The 20,184-nt window shown below is 38.1% G+C and overlaps 1 non-coding gene across 1 annotated transcript; it reads left to right on the plus strand.

Moving 5' to 3' along the window:
* Positions 1-15,342: 15,342 nt before the first annotated feature.
* LOC141636345 (small nucleolar RNA R71) lies at positions 15,343-15,450 on the plus strand. Its single transcript, XR_012540964.1, has one exon. It is a non-coding gene; the product is annotated as a small nucleolar RNA R71 (small nucleolar RNA).
* The last annotated feature ends 4,734 nt before the right edge of the window (positions 15,451-20,184 follow it).

A 20,184-nucleotide genomic window follows, 5' to 3' on the forward strand; every position in this document is an offset into this window, starting at 1 on the left:
TAGTCTTTCCAAAAATATATAATATGCGTTGAATTGTCATCTAGTGAGGATCGAACTCATGACCTCTTGGTATGTGTACCCTCACTATTACCACTATGACACATTCATCTTGTTGATATTAAATATAACTGATTATATTTAATTACGAATTAACAGATTAATTCGTCCAAGCTAACATTATATACATTTAATTAAATATAACTTATTATATTTAATTTACGAATTGTGTGATTAATTCGTCTCAACTAATATTATTTAATTTTCATTAAATAATTATCTCATCAACACATTGACTAACTTTTTAGTCATATTGGGCATCAATGTGATTATATTTCTATAACCACATTTCTCAAACACATCCTATAGGTGTGACCTTTAGAGACCAGTTGATCACCGCCATCTGTATGATAATAACGTCAAACTTTCTACCAAGCCAACCGTTATTAGGTAAACGTTAATCAACTGATTAAATATACGAAGTATACCCTTGTGAACCTGTAAGAGATTTACAAATTTTATCACACTAATTTGTGGAGGACACAAGCTCCAACAAACTCCCACTTGTCCTCACAAGTGTATGTGCGATAACCGATTCTCATATCCTATAAAATTTCTCCCACTCAATGTAAAACAATTTGCAAATCCGAATTCACAAAGGTCGTATTTTACAAGCGATCAATATCAAGAGTGGTTTCCCCGACTAGAGAGTAACTTAACTGATAAACGAATCAACATTCGAGCATGGCCATGCATTTCAGTTACAACTCCTCGAGTGGCCCTGAGAAATAACTATACCTGATAAGGGTTGGATATTTTCCTCAACTCGAATCCTGAGATGTAACACGAGTATGAAATGACCCGAGAAAAAAATCTACTTAGCCTCCGATTCACGGCAGACCGTGAGAAAGAAACCAAAGTCACCCAAAAGCTGCCTTAATCTCAAAGAGACGATCGATAGTCAAAAGAATCGACTCTAGAAACACAATGGATGTCCTATCCACGACCTGGCACCGAATGTTTATTAAACATTTAGGACTCCATTACGTTGTCACAAAAAGTTGACCTACGAGGTATCGTCATAATCTCGTATCTGTGATCGATCAGTCAACCGTTTGACTTATGGCTCGTTGAACCCACCATCAATCGACTGCACAATATAATAGCCGGAGTTATCAGCTCACATTATCGATTACGGACCAAAACAAATTATAATGTAATTTAGTTCACTTTGTGGCGTTCAATGTGTTCAGTACAATCCACATGAAAAACAAAATATTATATATAAAACGATGAAGTTATAAACAGTATATGAAAAAGATAATGTATCAAATCCATAATCAAGTACTACAACTCAGGAACATGTTTAATTCCCATGAAATTTACATGCCCTACATGCTTATCATAATTCAACGGTTTGGTGAGAGGATCCGCGATGTTATCATCCGTCGCAATCTTGTCAATCACTATCTCTTCTTGCTCCACGTAATCACGGATCAGGTGAGCCTTCCGAAGTACATGTCCAGATTTGTTGCTAGACTTTGGCTCCTTAGCCTGGAAGATGGCACCTCTATTGTCACAATAGATGGTGATCGGGTCATTCGAACTAGGAACTACCGAAAGCCCTTGTAAGAATTGACGCATCCATATCGCTTCCTTTTTGCCTCCGAGCGGCATAGTACTCGATTCGAGTAGTAGAATCGCTACAACACTCTGTTTGGAACTCTTCCGGTGACCGCAGCACCATTAAAAGTGAAGACGAACCCGGACTGAGATTTTGAATCATCTCGATCCGTTTGGAAGCTAGCATCTGCGTAACCGGTTGCGCATAGCTTAGTATCGCCTCCATAAGTCAATACCTAATCCTTAGTCCTCCGTAGGTACTTGAGGATATTTTTTACTGCTATCCAGTGTGTTTCACCTGGAGTCTTTTGGTACCGACTCGTCATACTCAATGCATATGCCACGCCCGGGCGTGTGCATATCATGGCATACATGATCGATCCTATTACAGATGCATAAGGAACACGACTCATGCGCTCAATCCCTTCGGGCGGCGTCGTGGGTGATCGAGACTTGCTCAATCGCATCCCGGCCCGTCATAGGAAGGTTCCCTTCTTGGAGTTGGTCATTTGAACCTCTCAAGAACCTTATCCAAATAAGACTCGACTAAGTGATAACGTCCGTCGTTATCTATCTCGGTGAGATACGGATTCCCAAAATACGCCGTGCCTCACCCGGATCTTTTCATCCGGAAATGGTTCTTCAACCATTCTTTAACCGACGATAGGAGAGGAATGTCATTCCCAATCAAGAGTATGTCATCGACATACAATATCAAGAATACAATCTTGCTCCCACTCGACTTGATGTATAAGCATGGTTCTTTGACCGATCGAGTGAAACCATACTCTTTTATCACTTGGTCGAAACGATGATTCCAACTCCGAGAAGCTTGCTTAAGTCCATAAATGGAACGCTTAAGCTTGCATACTTTCTTAGGATGTTTAGGATCTATGAAACCTTCGGGTTGCACCATGTACAACTCTTCCTCCAAATAACCGTTTAAGAAGGCGGTTTTCACATCCATTTGCCAAGTCTCATAATCATGAAATGCGGCAATCGCTAAGATTATCCGAATGGAACGTAACATGACTACAGGTGCAAAAATCTAATCATAATGCAATCCTTGCACTTGAGTGAAACCTTTTGCCACAAGTCGTGCCTTATAGATATCTGGTTGCGCGTCTACAGAACGCTTTATTTTGTAAAGCCATTTGCACTGTAGAGGTTTTACCTTATTAGGTAAATCAACTAGATCCCATACGTTATTCTCACACATGGAGTCCATCTCGGATTGCATGGCTTCGAGCCATAGCTTTGAGTCAGAACAGGCCATAGCACCTTTATAGGTTACGGGTTCATTACTTTCTAGAAGTAAAACATCATTCTCCTCGACCATACCAATGTATCTGTCCGGAGGATGAGAGTCTCTACCCGACCTCCTAGGTTCCTTAGGAATATTAATCGTATCATCAGTTGGAGGTACAGCTTCCTCCATCTGTTCCTCGGTTGTTGGTTCTGGAATCTCCGACAGCTCGAAGGTTCTATTACTCGACTTGTTCTCGAGAAATTCTTTCTCTAAGAATGTCGCACTAGCCGCAACAAAAGCTCGATGTTCGGTAGGCGAATAGAAGTAATGACTAAATGTTCCTTTTGGATAACCTATAAAGTATGTCTTAACCGATCGCGGGCCGAGCTTATCCTCATGTCTCCACTTGACATAAGCCTCGCAACCCCAAACCCGAATAAAGGACAAGTTAGGGACCGTTCCCTTCCACATTTCATATGGAGTCTTGTCGACAGCTTTAGACGGACTTCGGTTAAGTATAAGAGCGGCTGACAAAAGAGCATAACCCCATAATGAATCAGGCACTACCGTGTGACTCATCATGGATCGAACCATATCAAGTAAGGTTCGATTTTTCCGTTCGGACACACCATTCAATTGAGGTGTTCAAGGTGGAGTTAACTGCAAAACGATTCCACAGTCTTTCAGGTGTAGATCAAACTCATTTGAAAGATATTCGCCACCCCGATCTGAACGAAGTGCTTTAATCATTCTACCCAGTTGGTTCTGTACCCTATTTTGGTATTCCTTGAATTTCTCAAAGGACTCACTTTTATGCTTCATTAAGTAGACATATCCGTATCTACTCAAATCGTCCGTGAAAGTGATAAAATATCTATAGCCATCTCTAGCGATAATTGACATAGGTCCACATACATCCGTATGTATGAGTCCTAATAGGTCACTAGCGCGCATTCCAACACCTTTGAAGGAAATTCGAGTCATCTTGCCAATGAGACATGATTCACACGTGCCATATGTAGAAAATCCGAATGCGGGAATAGTCCCATTATCGACGAGTTTCTTCACGCGTTTCTCATTTATGTGTCCCATTCGACAATGCCATAGATAGGTTTGATATTTGTCACCAACCTTTAATTTCTTATTATTCATGTGTAATACTTCCGTGGTTTGATCTAAGATATAAATTCCATTCATGGAAACTGCTTTGCCATAAATCATTTCATTAAAAGAGAAAATACAACTATTATCCTTTATTGAAAATGTAAAACCGTCTTTAGCAAGTACGGAAACAGAAATAATATTCTTAGATAAACTGGGTACATAGTAACAGTTATTTAAAGATAACTCAAAACCACTAGGGAGTTGGATTATATATGTTCCCTTCGAGGCAGCAACAACTCGTGCTCCATTCCCGACTCGCAGGTCCACATCACCTTTTTCGAGAGGTATGATGTTCTTTAGGCCCTGCAAATGATTACACAGATGAGAAACACAACCAGTATCTAGTAACCAAGTTCCGAAACTTGCATGGTTAATCTCAATCATATGAATATAAGATGACATAGCAACAGGAATGACACGGCCTGCCTTGATGTCCTCACGGTAGACGGGACAGTTCCTCCTCCAATGTCCAGTCTTGTGACAATGATGGCACTCTATGTCTCCGCCCTTGCTCTTTGCCTTACCATGTGAGCCACTAGTCTCACCAGGTGCACTCTTACCGTTTCCTGGCTTCTTAAACTTTGGCTTACCTACAGCTAGGTCGCCATGAGCCTTGCCCTTACCTTTACCTTTGTTGTAAATCGTGAGAACATCCTGCTTCACGCTCCCACTCAATTTTATATCCTTCTCGGTCTGTACGAGAAGGGAGTGTAGCTCATGAGGACTCCTTTTCAAGTCATTCATATAGTAGTTTGCCCTGAAAAGGGCAAAACCATCGTGAAGAGAATGAAGCATTCGGTAAATGACAATGCTCTCACTAATTTTACAATTCAGTGCCTCCAGTTTCTCGACATTCTCAATCATGTGAAGAATGTGTGGGCTAACCGGTTGGCCCTTCTGGAGTTTCGCATCAAAGAAGCGACAGGTATGCTCATATGTAACGATTCTCGGTGCCTTTGAGAACTCGTTAGTGAGCGTGGTGAAAATCTTGTTTACACCTTGGGCAATGAAGCGTCTCTGCAAATTGGTTTCCATTGCAAAGATGAGTATGTTCTTTATCGCACTTGCTTCCATAACGAAATCACTATAAGCGAGTGACTCGTTGACTCCTGCATTTGGGCCTGGGTTGACCGGTATTGGCTCAGTTAAATACCTGAGCTTACCGTCAGCAGTGGCAGCATTCCGTAGTGCCGCCTCCCAGTTTGCAAAATTGGACCCATCATTCTTCAGTCGAGTGGACTGATTCATTTGGTCCATGAACAGTTTAAGCCAGGACGAACGATCTAGTGTGGCACTATGCATTTGGGATTGCGTTATTTCCAGCCATTTGTTGTAACAGTATTATTGATAATAAACGTGTTCTACACTGCGAAAGAAGAATAAAATAATAAGCATGTGCATCGTTTTTATTTTAAGTCTAATGAACTAATGTCATAACGCGAAGACTCAAAACATTTATACAATTGACCTCCCTCAAGAATTATATAAATGACCCCAAGACTCAATTCTCTGTAAATTGATAAGCTAACCTTTTAGGTAATTCTACCGTTAGAATTCTTGGTCGATAAATTTCTGTAAATACTATCTTTAGTCCATCATAATCACGAGAAACTCTTCGGACTATGATGTTGAGGTAAACTAAGTCAACACAACTACTTACCCAACGTAGAAGGGGTCATATTAGACCTACCGACGAAGAAGGGATTCATAGATGTTTGCCCTTATAAAGACTAATCTCAATTTCCGTTTTAGAGGAAGATCCCATCAACTTTATTTAAATTCATTTTAAGTGAACTATAATCTAGCATGCGAGAATGATTAAACTAAAGTGATGGCTTAAAGACTGTGACATCTGCATGTCCATGAAAACTAACATACAACCTATATGAGTCAATTTTCATGCATTTTAGTAGTAGGTGGTTTGGTTTTAGGCGGAAAATGATGCAATTACTAACATGTGAATGAAACGCAATAATAATGAAAAACGTAAAAAAAAAACAGTAAAAGTCCTAGTGTGGCCTATCCTATCAAAATGAACAATAAATACAAGTTTGGAATCCATCCTTGGACCCGAGAAGCTTGTCTTGATGTTCCATCTTGATCCATGTAGCGGGAGTGAGCTTGAATCTTCATCTTTAGTCTTCTTAGAAATTACAATAAATAAAATTACATAATTGACCTATTTATTACATTCTAATTTCAAAACCCAAAACTAAAATAAGGGAGATTTGAGATCTCATAATTACATAAGAAATCATGTTTCCTTCATTACGAAAACATAATTTGACTAAGGCCACACTAAATATTACAAATTACAACCGATTGCAAAAATAAATACGTAAATAAAATTCATTCATTCGATTCATTCAACAAAATTAAAAGCATCAACTAAAATAAATTAAACATACATAACACAATTCCTTAATTATGTTGATTAATTTATCCAAACCACCTATTTAAATTAAATTAAGTGACAATTCCGCAATTTAATCACATTAATTTCATTCTCAATCCATATTAAATTTGTAATATGAATTCTATCCATCAAAATTTTAAACCGCTTTAAAATAACTCGGTATCTTTAAATTGTGAACCGATTCACAATAACTAATTGGCCAAAATAAAAAAAAATAAAAACCAATTATAATTTGGTCTCGGCTGAAAAATAAACAAAAAAATTTTTATTTTATAATATCAGCTCCACACGGCCAAAAAAAAAAAAAACCCCCCCCTTTTTTTTATACTCGGCAATTAAGAAAAAAAACTTTTCATATCTTTTTTTTTTCTTTCGGTAATATGGCAAAAAAAAACCAAGAAAACAAAATTTTCCTTTTTTTTTCTCGGCTTACCTAAAAAAACAGCAATTTTTTTTTTTTCACGGCAAACCCTAAAAAAAAACGCCCTCCCTCTTTTTTTCTTTCTTTTGCGGCAATATGCCCTAAAACAAGATTTGATGACTAAATTGTTTACCTTTGCTATTAGAACATGATTAGCATATGAAATAATGAACATGATTAATTTATATGCCAAAAACTATATAGCAAAAACAATCTTTTATCATAAACATGATGATTCCATTTAATTTTTAACTTAATCTGCATTAAATCAAAAACTATCAATTCTTCATATGATAATTTTAACTGATTATAAACTATAATATGAAAAATAAAATGGAAAAATATCATCAAACTAAAAGAAAAATAACGGCAGAGACAAAAAAAAATCGGCACAAAAAAAAAAAAATTGCCGAACCAAAAAAAAATCGAAACCCTAAATTTTTTTTTTCGAAATCCTCATTGTTCATATACAAATTTATGAAAATCATAAAGATTAAAAACGTGGCCTAGTGCTCTGATACCACTTGTGTGAAATAATCTGTATACTTCCCTTAATTTAGAAGGATTATAACGAGTTTAACAATGATGATCAATGGTCATAAACAAAATACATAAACAAAGTATAAAGGATTTAGAATTAACCTTCGGTCCTAGCAAAATTGGCCTAAGAACAATATCAAAATTGATATTCGCCTATTAGTTGCACCCAAGACGATATGAGATATGCCCTTTGATTATGCTAGAAATCAATCTAAAATTTTCTGTAAAATTTAGTTGTTTTTGTGTTCTTGTGATGAGAGAGAGGAGGCAAGGTCAAGAAAAAGCATTAGGGTAGAAATAATTCTCTCCCTTTCTTTTTATACAGACCGAAATTTAGAGTCAATTAGGAAAGAAAGATTCTTCCTAATTTTCGGCCAAGCTGACCGAAATAAGGAGTAAATCCTCCTTATTTTTGGTCTTTCCGAAAATATATAATATGTGTTGAATTGTCATCTAGTGAGGATCGAACCCATGACCTCTTGGTATGTGTACCCTCATTATTACCACTATGACACATTCATCTTGTTGATATTAAATATAACTGATTATATTTAATTACGAATTAACAGATTAATTCGTCCAAGCTAACATTATATACATTTAATTAAATATAACTTATTATATTTAATTTACGAATTGACAGTTAATTCGTCTCAACTAATATTATTTAATTTTCATTAAATAATTATCTCATCAACACATTGACTAACTTTTTAGTCATATTGGGCATCAATGTGATTATATTTCTATAACCACATTTCTCAAACACATCCTATAGGTGTGACCTTTAGGGACCAGTTGATCACCGCCATCTGTATGATAATAACGTCAAACTTTCTAGCAAGCCAACCGTTATTAGGTAAACGTTAATCAACTGATTAAATATACGAAGTATACGCTTGTGAACCTGTAAGAGATTTACAAATGTTATCACACTAATTTGTGGAGGACACAAGCTCCAACATTAACAACGTCCATTTTTATATAACAACGGTTTTTAACCGTTGTTATAGCCTGTATCTGTAGTAGTGTCATTACGTCACTAGATAACGGTTAATTGATAGAGTTCCTATTAATCAGTAACAATATATATATATATATATATATATATATATATATATATATATATATGGATTACTTAATTTCCGTCACATTATATGGCTATGGGTCGTAATTGTGTAACGTCATAAATTAAGTTTCGTAGCATGAATCAATGTTAGTCGCAGTTTGTGTGTAATGTCACTATTAGGATATAGGTGTTGATTTTGGGAACGGGGAAGTTGTTAGTAGTGAACTTCGGGGACGAAGTTCCTTTAAGAGGGGAAGAGTAATGTCGCAAAAGCAAATGTTGAAATTATGTCTACAGTATTTGAAATTACATTTATGTTACATGTTATTAAAGTTGCACTTATGTAACCTTGAAGTTGTATCTATGTTACATTTTAAGTTATATGAACGTGCGTTTGAACAACTCTCTATGGACGTGCGGAACGTGTACTTTTGCAGATGTGTATCGTTGCTGGTCGTTCGGATTTGTATCGTTGTTGGTCGATGTGTTGCTTTTAACAAGATGGTGTATAATGAAAAACATGTAGTATGAGATAGGAACATATTTTGTTGTGAATCTGTGATAGGATTATTGCCCTGTATGTTTTGTGTGTGATAGTTGTTGACCGATAATACATGGGAGAATAGTTGTGGTCGTATGGTCGTTTGTCGGAATAATGTGGTGCAGTGGTGGTATCAAGGATGGCCAGAGTTTGTATGTCTTTATGTATGTGGATTGTGTTCATAATACGTAACCTTGCTGTTGGTGTCATGGGGACTGAACTTCGGGGACGAAGTTCTTTTTAAGGGGGGAAGACTGTAATACCCAGGATATTTAAGGACTCTGTTGACCGACCCTGTTGACCAAGAAAGACCTTAGGGAGGAATGGGTGAGGGACTAAGATTGGAACATGAACCTTATAGGATTGATTACTCGACCTAGCAGAGGCTACTCGGCCGAGTGTCGTCTATACTCGACCAAGTAGAGCCTACTCGGCCGAGTACTCCAGTACTCGACCGAGTATGGCTGCTGTTGACGTGTTAATATAAAATGCAAGTTCGCGAGATTCATTTCATTTCTCATTTTCTCGGCAGTTCCTTTTTCTTTAACCCTAGCCTGCCACTCTCTCTTATCACCCCTATCTCCATACACTCTCATATATATAGCCTACATCTCCACCATGGGAAAGATGGGATTCGCTTAGGAAGGTTGCGTGTGTGATCGTCGTCCGTGTCATCGTTGATTCGCATCATTAAGTAAGTCTCTCCCTTGTGTCTTCTAGTAGGTTATTGAGGATAGTTGTATAATAGGGGATGGCTATCGTTGTAGGATGCATATTGGAGTCTTGCTTGGCTGTGTGTGGATGTCTTTCATGATTTGCGACGAGGTAGGGTTTTCCTACTAAGTTTACTGATAATTTATTTAAGACTGTGATTGTATTTGTTTCATAATTGTTGTTAACTACTGATCATTGGAGGATGGGTGTTGTGGTGACGATGTTGTTGTGGTTGTGTTGTGACGGTTTGGGTGTTGTGACAGCTGTGATGCGGTGGTGTATGTGTTTGTGGTGGAGTCACTTGCGGGAGTGGCTTCACACCCTAGTTCGCCCTCCGTGGAACCCGTCACGGGAGGGGATGTGCACATTAAGGGACAGGGATTGTTAGTCGCTCGTTGAGGAGCTGGACTTGGTGGGGATGGGTTGCAGTCCCCCACTGGCAGAGTGGATTACCTGTTGCGATGGGTAATCTAGCAGGGCTACACACTTCGGTGTGTAGTCGGTTACTGTGGATAATGATCAGTTGGTTACATTGTTTGCTTGTCTTATATTGATTAGTCAGTACTGACCCCGTGTTGCTATTTTGTTGTATCTACTGTGATCCATTCGGGGATGGTGAGCAGCTCGCTAGGCAGGTACTGTTGGTTTTTAGTTGCTGGGCTTGGAGGGGTTAAGTCATCACTCTATCGGTTTAGGAGTGCAGCACCACGAGTTATAGTAGTTTATATCAGTATATGTAATTAGATTTGTATCGAGTTGTAAAGAGTACGATAATGTATTGTTAATATTATTAATGTTCTTTTATTGTCTATTTGATCTACTACCTCGGGTAACCGAGATGGTAACACCTCCATATACTGGGATGGTCCTTGGTAAGGCATCCTGGTGTACGGGGGTGTTACACCGAATTTGTTGACATTTGTGACGGTATATGGACCAAACCACCGTGATCGTAACTTTCCCGGAAATAGCTTGTAGCGGGAATTGAATAACACCTTATCACCGATTTGAAATTCTTTGTTCAAGATCTTCTTGTCATGTCATCTCTTTGTTTTCTACTTGTAAAGACGGGAGCTCTCATAAGCTTATAAGCGGAATTCATCAGGCTCATTTAGTTGCAACAACCGCTTTTTTCCACTCAACTTTGGATCCATGTTAAGATCTTTAACCGCCCAATAAGCTTTTTGTTCCAACTCAACGGGGAGATGACATGCTTTTCCATAGACCAACCTATATGGTGAGGTACCAATAGGTGTCTTAGATGCGGTACGGTAGGCCCACAAGGTATCATCGAGCTTCATACTCCAATCCTTTCATGACTTGGCAACAACTTTCTCAAGTATGGACTTGAGCTCCCGACTAGAAACCTCCACTTGGCCACTAGTTTGTGGATGGTAAGCCAAGCCACTTCTATGATAGACCCCATATTTCTCCAATAAGGCATCAAGTTGTTTCTCGCCAAAATGAGTACCACGATCACTAATGACCGCTCTTGGAACACCAAACCTTGAAAATATGATCTTCTTGAATAATTTGATCACGGCACGGGCATCGTTTGTTGGAGTAGCAATTGCCTCTACCCATTTAGAGACATAATCAACGACAACCAAAATATACTGATTCCCTTTTTATGAAGGAAATGGTCCTTGATAATCAATTCCCCAAACATCGAATACCTCAACTTCCAAGATACCATTTAAAGGCATCTGGTGCCTCCTTGATATAGAACCCGTCCTTTGGCAAGCATCGCATGCCATTACGAAATCTTTAGCATCTTGGAACATAGTTGGCCAATAGAAGCCGGATTGCAACACCTTTGCAACGGTCTTGGATGGTCCATGATGACCACCATAAGGAGAAGAATTACATCCTTCTAGCAACCCCTTCACATCCCAATATGGGATACATCTCCGGAATAGCCCGTCGGAGCAATGTTTGAATAGATATGGATCGTCCCATATGAAAGGTTAGGTGGCAACTTCCTTCCAACTAGATAGTTGGCTATGTCGGCATACCAAAGAGTATTGGCTTCCAACTTCATCAAGACATCATCGGCGAAGGAATCATCAATAGGTAATTCAATACCTCCATCATTAAACTTCAAACGGGATAGGTGGTCGGCAACAGCATTTCCGGCCCCCTTCTTATCTTTAATCTCAAGATCAAATTCTTGCAAGAGAAAGATCCATCGTATCAACCTTGGCTTAGTTTCTTGTTTGGCTATGAGGTGCTTTAGTGCGGCATGATCGGTATGAACAATGACTTTTGAACCAATCAAGTAAGAGCTGAATTTGTCTAAGGCATAGACAATGGCAAGTAGCTCTTTCTCCGTGGTGGCATAGTTGATTTGAGCCGCATCCAAGGTTTTTCTAGCATAGTATATAGCATGGAGAACCTTGTCCTTTCTTTTTCCTAGCACGGCACCTACCGCATAGTCACTTGCATCACACATGAGCTCGAATAGCAAGTTCCAATCCGGTGATTGGATGATAGGTGCGGAAATAAAAGCTTTCTTTATCCTATGAAAAGACTCAAGACAATCGTTAGTAAACACAAAGGGAGCATCTTTTAAAAGAAGCTCCGTAAGGGATTTTGCAATCTTAGAAAAATCTTTAATAAAACGGCGGTAGAATCTCGCATGGCCTAAGAAACTCCTTACACTCTTCACATTTACCGGTGGGGGTAGTTGCTCAATAACTTAGACCTTAGCATGGTCCACTTCAATTCCTCTTTCCGAGACAATATGACCAAGTACCACTCCTTCATTCACCATGAAGTGGCACTTTTCCCAATTTAGCACCAAGTCAACCTCTTCACAACGCTTCAACACTTTAGACAAGTTAGCCAAACATGCATCAAAAGAAGAACCATAGACACTAAAATCATCCATAAATACCTCCATAATAGACTCGATAAAGTCGGAAAAGATGCTTATCATACAACGTTGGAAAGTGGCGGGGGCATTACAAAGACCAAAAGGCATTCTACGGTAAGCAAAAGTACCATAGTGACATGTAAATATGGTCTTCTCTTGGTCATCCGGGTGAATGGGTATTTGAAAGAACCCGGAATAACCATCTAGATAGCAAAAATACTTGTGACATGCTAACCGCTCCAACATTTGGTCAATAAAAGGCAATGGGTAGTGGTCTTTCTTGGTGGCAAAATTTAGCCTCTTATAGTCAATACACATTATCCAACCCGTCACAATTCTAGTTGGAATTAGTTCATTTTTATCATTTTTTACTACGGTGGTTCCTCCTTTCTTAAGAACCACTTGGACCGGACTCACCCATTTAGAATCGGAAATTGCATAAATAATTCCCGCATCCAACAATTTAATCACTTCCTTTTTTTCCACTTCTTGCATATTAGGATTTAGTCGTCTTTGACCTTGGACACATGGTTTATGATCTTCCTCAAGATAGATTCTATGCATTCAAAATTCGGGGCTTATGCCCTTTAAATCATCAAGTTTGTATCCAATGACTTTCTTGTGAGACTTTAAAACATGAAGCAATTTAGACAATTGACTCTCACTCAATTTAGCACTAACAATTACCGGACACATCTCCTCATCATCTAGAAAAGCATACCTCAAATTGGAGGGGAGGGGTTTAAGTTCGGGTTTTTGTACCTCAAGGTCTTGAGGTGTAGAAACCAAACCTATAAAGTGTGAGTTTTCCTCCAATGATAGCTCTTCTCCATCCAATTCATGCTCCAAAGCATCTATCTCCTCAATTCCAATCTCATCATCACCTGCAAATGATTCCAATAGCAAGAGTGCCTCCAAATGATCTTTAGACAAAGATCGAGGTGTAGAGTCTTCCATGACAATGCCAACAATATCCAAAACATCAATAGAATAACAACTCTTCTATCATAGGACTCTTCATGGAACTATTCAAATTGTATGTGACCTTATCGTCACCCACTTCCAATGTGATTTTACCATTCTTAACATCAATTACCGCACCCGCGATTTGTAAAAAGGGTCTTCCCAAAATGATTGGGATTTGGGCATCTTCGGTCATGTTAAGAACAAGAAAATCAACCGGAATGAAAAACTTACCAACCTTCACGGGAACATTCTCCAAAACTCCCAAAGGGCGTTTGATAGAACGATCTGCCATTTGGAATGTGACACTAGTACATTTTAAGACTCCCATATTAAGCTTAGCACAAAGTGTAAGAAATTACACTCACACTAGCGCCTAAATCACATAAAACTTTATCAAATTGATAGGTGCCAATTGTGCATGGAATGGAAAAACTACTAGGATCTTTTAACTTAGGAGGGGACTTGTTTTGCTAAAGAGCACTCACCTCGGCGGTGAAGGCTATTGTTTCAACTTCGTCAAAAGTCCTCTTCTTAGTTAAAATGTCTTTCATGAACTTAGTATAAGACAGAATTTGGGTGATTAATTCGGTAAAAGGAACGGTTACCTGGAGATTCTTCACAACTTCCATGAACTTACCGAATTGAGAATTCTTTTGATGCTTTGCCAATCTATGAGGGAAAGGCACTTTGACTTTTTCCGGCACTTTTGTTTCAATATCCTTCTTTGGAGGAGCATCCTCCACATCTTTCACTTTTTCAACCACAAGTGGATCATCCACCTTCTTTGGCATATCCTCACCTTTCTTACCATTAGGAGAAATCTCCAACTCAACAAGTACCTCCTCATCTTCCTTGTGCATAGGTGGCTCATCATATTTCGTACCACTTCTCAAGGTGATGTCATTGAGGGTAGCATGTGGTTGCTCACCTTGAGGTGGCAATTGACCCGTTTTTCTTTGAGAGCTAGAAGCGGCTAGTTGAGCCATTTGTTGCTCTAGCATCTTGATTGCGGCATTTTGAGCTTGGTCATTCTTTTGGATTTGAGCCAAAAATTCCTTTTGCATTTGTACCATAAAAGCTTCAAGTTTTCCCCCTCCTTGGTTATTTTGTTGGCCATTTTGTGGTGGTGGACATTGATTTTGTTGGTAATTTTGTTGAGGTGGCCTTTGTTGTTGGTTTTGACTTTGATAGCCCGCTGGGGTATTATACTTTTGTTGTTGTGGAACGTAAGAATTTTGTTGTTGTGGTTAGGGTTGAGGTTGAGGTTGAGGGTTAAGCACATTATTACTTTTATAAGACATATTCGGGTGAAATCTTGAATTCGGGTTATAAGTATTTGAAAATGTACCCGGTGGATATGAATTTTGTCTAAAAGTTTGATAAGCGCATACCTCCTCCATAGTAGCTTGGAAATGAGCGGCATAATGACCCGCACCCCCGTAACCTTCATAAACAATGATTTGACTAGTAGAGGACACGACATTGAGTTGTTGAAGAGAATCCCTAGCATCTCGTTCTGCCAATTGTTGTTGGAGTAGGGCAATTTGAGCTAACAGGACGGGATTGTCGGAGGATTCTTCTTTACCTTTGAGTGGCACACTTCGGGAATTGACATATTGCGCGTCATGGATCGCCATAGATTCAATTTTGGCATGAGCAATATCGGTGTCAATTTGATCAAACCACCCATTGTTGGTGGAATCAAGAATCCTTCGGGACTCAGCACAACATCCATTGTAGAATGTTATAGCTAGGAACCAAGAATCCAACCCATGATGTGGGAATTGCCTTTGAAACTCCTTGTACCTCTCCCAAGCTTCATATAAGCTCTCAAGAGCTTGTTGACGGAATCCGGTGATTTGGCTCCTCAAGGTTTGAGTTTTCTCCGGTGGAAAATTTTTTTGATAGAACGCAAGAGCCAATGTCTCCGAATTTGTGATCCCCATGGCGGTGCAATCAAGGCTATTGATCCATAGTTTCGCCTTGTCCTTCAAAGAGAAAGGGAAAAGTATTTCCCTTATTTAGGCTTGAGTGACGCCCGTTTGCCGAATCATGGAGCAATAATCGCAAAAGTTTTTCACATGCAAATTGGGATCCTCCAAAGGACTTCCCCCAAATTGCTTCCCCTCCACAAGGCTAATGAAAGCCGGTTTGATCTCGAATTCCAGCGTGGTAATTTGAGTAGTTGTATTACCGGCCGGAAGCATAGCCGCGGTGGGCTTTGAGTGATCGGAAAATTTCACCATCTTTTTAGTTGGAGATGGTGGTGGTGGTGGTGTAGATGATGAACTAGAAACATCCTCCTCTTCAAGAGCTTTAAGATCATCTAAGTAATACTTTCTTGCACTTTCAACTTGTACGAATGAATCGGCTTCTTTTACTTCTTTCCAAAAACGTCGTCCTCTTCGAAAGGTTTTATCGGGCTCGGAATCCGGTGAAAGCAAATCTCCACTATGAAAAGACCTGGGCATAAGACAACAATCTCTAGAAAGTGATAAGTAACGGTCTCAAGGAACAAGTGTTCCTTAAGACAAAATAAAAAAAAGATCGAAATCGACAAATCTAAACGCAATAAATCCGTGCTCCCCGGCAACGGCGCCAAAATTTGATAGGCTAAGTCGCACACCTAACAAAGATAATTTCCCTAGACACAAATTAATGTAGTAATAGGGGTCGAACATAAGGAGACGGGAATTGCGCTATGAAATGCAATCAAAAGATTTCTATCAAGGTCGATTATGATTGGTTTTGTTTGGTTTGTTTTGATGATTAGAAAATAAAATGATATAACAAAATATGATTAAAGGAGTCTAGGAGAGTCGGGTTACACATGCAAATGTAAATATATATTCATGATAACTCGGTAATAATAACATTGTCAATTGTTTAGGCTTAAAGACACCCACCTCACGATATTAGTGTCAACCATAGACCGGGTCCTAGAGAAACTCTCGTTTATGACTAGGTCGTCCTACTACACATGCTTAGTCTAATAAAATTCCGTGCCTCTCGACTTATAGAACGAATTAACAAACTTAATCAATGAATAAGGCCTTTAAACAAAGATTAAACGTGACGATACAAACATGTGATAGAAACAATTAGATAATATTATATCAACCTAATTTATCATTTTACATATATTAGTTATTGCATGGCTTCCTTAATCCCTAGAGTAAGGAAAATTAGCTACTCATGTTGAAATGTAAACTACAAACTATGTTGTAAGAAATGCTAGATATGGTTATAGAAATGATATAAACTAAGTGATGAATCATAAAATGTAATATTAAACTATGTGATATAATTGAAATACTAATGACGAGACTATGTGATAACTAATAATGAAAACGTAACCTAAATAAACTAGAATTAGAATTACCGAAATAGAAATGGAACTTGCAAGGAAGAACAATTGAGAACCAAATGCTTGAATAAATTAGAACCAAATGTTTAACAAGTATAAAATGCTTAACAATATTAAAACTAAAATGAAACTAAGAGAGAATTTTGTGCTTAAGGCTAATAGAGAGTGAAATAGTGCATGAAAGACGTATGAAGATATCCCTAATGACGGATTAAGGCCCTTATTTATAATAAAATAGGGGCATAACGTAAAATTGCAAGAGGGGGTCAACCCCGATCAGGGTTGCCAGCCCCGATCAGGGTTGCCAGCCCCGATCGGGGCCATGGGTTTCCGGCTATTCTTCTTCATTTCTTGGTTAAATGCTCCAAGGAATCCCATGCAACGTAAATAAGCCTCCTTAATCACCCGGTTAAATGTGATATTTAGCATCCAAAGAGTATCCTAAGAATGCTAATTGACTTAGTCTTTTCCACATGAATTTCGACTTCTCATTGGGCTCTTTGTATGATCATTTATATTTATCAATCCATTGCTCCATACTTTCTTCCTTGGGCTTGGAAACACATCTTCCATGGTCATGCTTGGTCCATCTTGCTTTCACTTAGCTTAGTGAACTTGGTGCTTGCTAATGTGATTGAAAAAAGCCTCTAAATACTTAGATTCCTACAAAATGTAACAAATACAAACAATACATTTTCCAAACAATACAGATATAGAAATTGCAATCTTTGATGTCGATCAAGCCAAAATTCAGGCCTAAATTTAAAGGTCGTTAGTGTAAATCGGAACCTCAATTTGACCATTACCATTTTCCAACTGCTAGTAAAATATCCTTATCAATAGCGGATTGATAAGCTGAAGGAAGAAGAAAGTGAAGAAGTAGGAGTAGCCGATCCATAAGCTGAAAGAAGGAGAAAGTAAAGGAGGAAGAAAGAGGAAAGAGAAGCTCAGAGAAAGCAAGAAAGATGTAGAAAAGGTTAGAAGCAAGAAATAATAAAGAAAGAAAGAAAACAAGAAAAGGCATAGTTCTTTTGCTGTTCATCACGCGGGGTGGCACAAGAAACACTGTCCTACTGTTCATCTATTATGGAAGTTCTCACATTTATACAGGGTATAGAAGTGGTCACATTGGTACTGTCACAAATTTATGACCGTCACAAGAGAGACTAACATAATAAGGTGAGCATCAGTCTAAAACCGAACTGGACCGGACCGAAAACCGAAAAAATTAATTTGGTGGACCGAAGACCGGACTTAAAAAAATTAAGCTTGAACCGGACAAGTTCAAGATCTAATGCACATAAAAAATTGATAATAAAAAAAGGATTAATTGATAGGAATACTCCGAACTATAGGTGTGCTTCTTAAAATACTTCATACCCTATTTTAACTACCAATAAAACCAATTAATGCCTCCCTCCACTTTGAATAGAATTGGTTATTTTGCTAACCTGTTACAGCAGGTTGTTTTTTTTTTGTGCCCCATTTTTCTCTCCTTTGTGAGTTTTCATCTTCTTCCTTTTAGCCTTCATCTTCTTTCTTTACCCCTTCTTTCCTCTTTCACCATTCTTCATCTTCTTCTTTTACCCAATTTTTACAAGTTTTATATCTCTCTTCCATTTCAACTGTAATTTATCTCACCTAGATTTGTAACTTAAATTTGTACATTTCTCCAATATTTAATCATTGATTTAGGCAGTAGTCATAAAATAAGAATAAAAAAACAAAATAATACTACAAAGAAACATTATAATTTACCTATAATCATAAAATTAACTTTTTTCAAACTAATACGAAGTATTCATCATCATACTCACATATCACAATCTAAAGAACAATACAAATCAAAGATATTCATCATCAACTTTCCAATTAAGTTGAATATGTATTTGATTAATACCCATCAATGATAATGGAAGAGAGGGTATTAACAAAGAAACTAAACTTTTACCATTCTTCGTGTCATGCTCACACCACCATCGACGATTGACGGCGAGTCTCGGTACCTACTATCATCTCGTCCAAAAAGTGGTTATATATGGTTCTATTTTCACTGATAATAACAATTAACAATGGAGAACGTATTCCCACAAAATCCTTGCTACATGTTTGTAGATCTAATTATAATTAAATTAAGAATTTGGAACTAAAATTTACCCAAAAATGAAAATAAAAATACAATTTCCGTGCCGATGAGTGCGTGGGGGCATCAATGGTTGTGGCGAGGGCGACTTGAAGTGGTACGCAGTGGAGAGAGGTTGTCCGCGGGTTTGCATGCAATTGGTGAGCCGGTTTCCGCTGAGATGGACGATTGGTGGTTGTGACAATACGGGTGGGGTTAGTGGTGATAGAAAGTGGTGTGAGGTGGGGCTAGATCAATAATGGAGTTGTTGTGTTTGTTGGAGAAGGAAAGAGTTTTAATGGTGATTATGAAGAAGTTAACACAGAAATTAAAAAAAGGGGGTTAAATGGTAAAAAAGTTATTCACCTAGCTAGCAGGTAGTCGGCCACATATTGTAATTAAAGCGAAGGAGAACATTAGTTGGTTTTATTGGTAGTTAAAATAAAGTTTATAGTACTTTGAGCAGTATCCCTATAGTTCAGAGTAATCTTATCAATTAATCCTAAAAAAAATAAGTTTTTTTTTAATTAATAAAAAAACTTTCATTCAATGTTAAATGACCCATAAATTTCAAAACTCATGTGTCAATATAAATTGCAATTATTGAATGCAAATTGCAATTTTTAGTGACTTGATAACACAAATAAGCTTACCAATTTTGGGCAACATACATTTCTAGAAGCCTTAAACCATGAGATACCAAAAGTTGGGATTGGCACGGTGATAGATACACTACCCCCTGAAAGGGGGGGTGTAACACCCTCATACCCCAACTGCCTTACCAGGACCACTTAAAGCATGGAAGTGCTACCATCTCGGTTACCCGAGACAATATATATCAAATAGACAATAAAGGAACATACTTAAATAAATAAGTTTAAAGTGATACAAGTCCAAAACCCAAAACTGATCAAAGCAGCGCAGGAACGTACTTAAATGCTTATAGAGAAAGAAAGTATGAGAGAGAGTGAGTGAAAAAGCTCTGAAATTCTATCCTAAATTTCTGTACCAGCGCAGCCATGGCAGTTATGACATTTTTAGAAAATTCGTTTTCACCATTAGTAAATTCTCATACTCAAGCTACTACAGCTTCATCATCTAAACAAAAAACACAAAAAAA

This window comes from Silene latifolia, chromosome Y (genome assembly GCF_048544455.1).
Source record: "Silene latifolia isolate original U9 population chromosome Y, ASM4854445v1, whole genome shotgun sequence".
In the NCBI taxonomy this organism is placed as follows: domain Eukaryota; kingdom Viridiplantae; phylum Streptophyta; class Magnoliopsida; order Caryophyllales; family Caryophyllaceae; genus Silene; species Silene latifolia.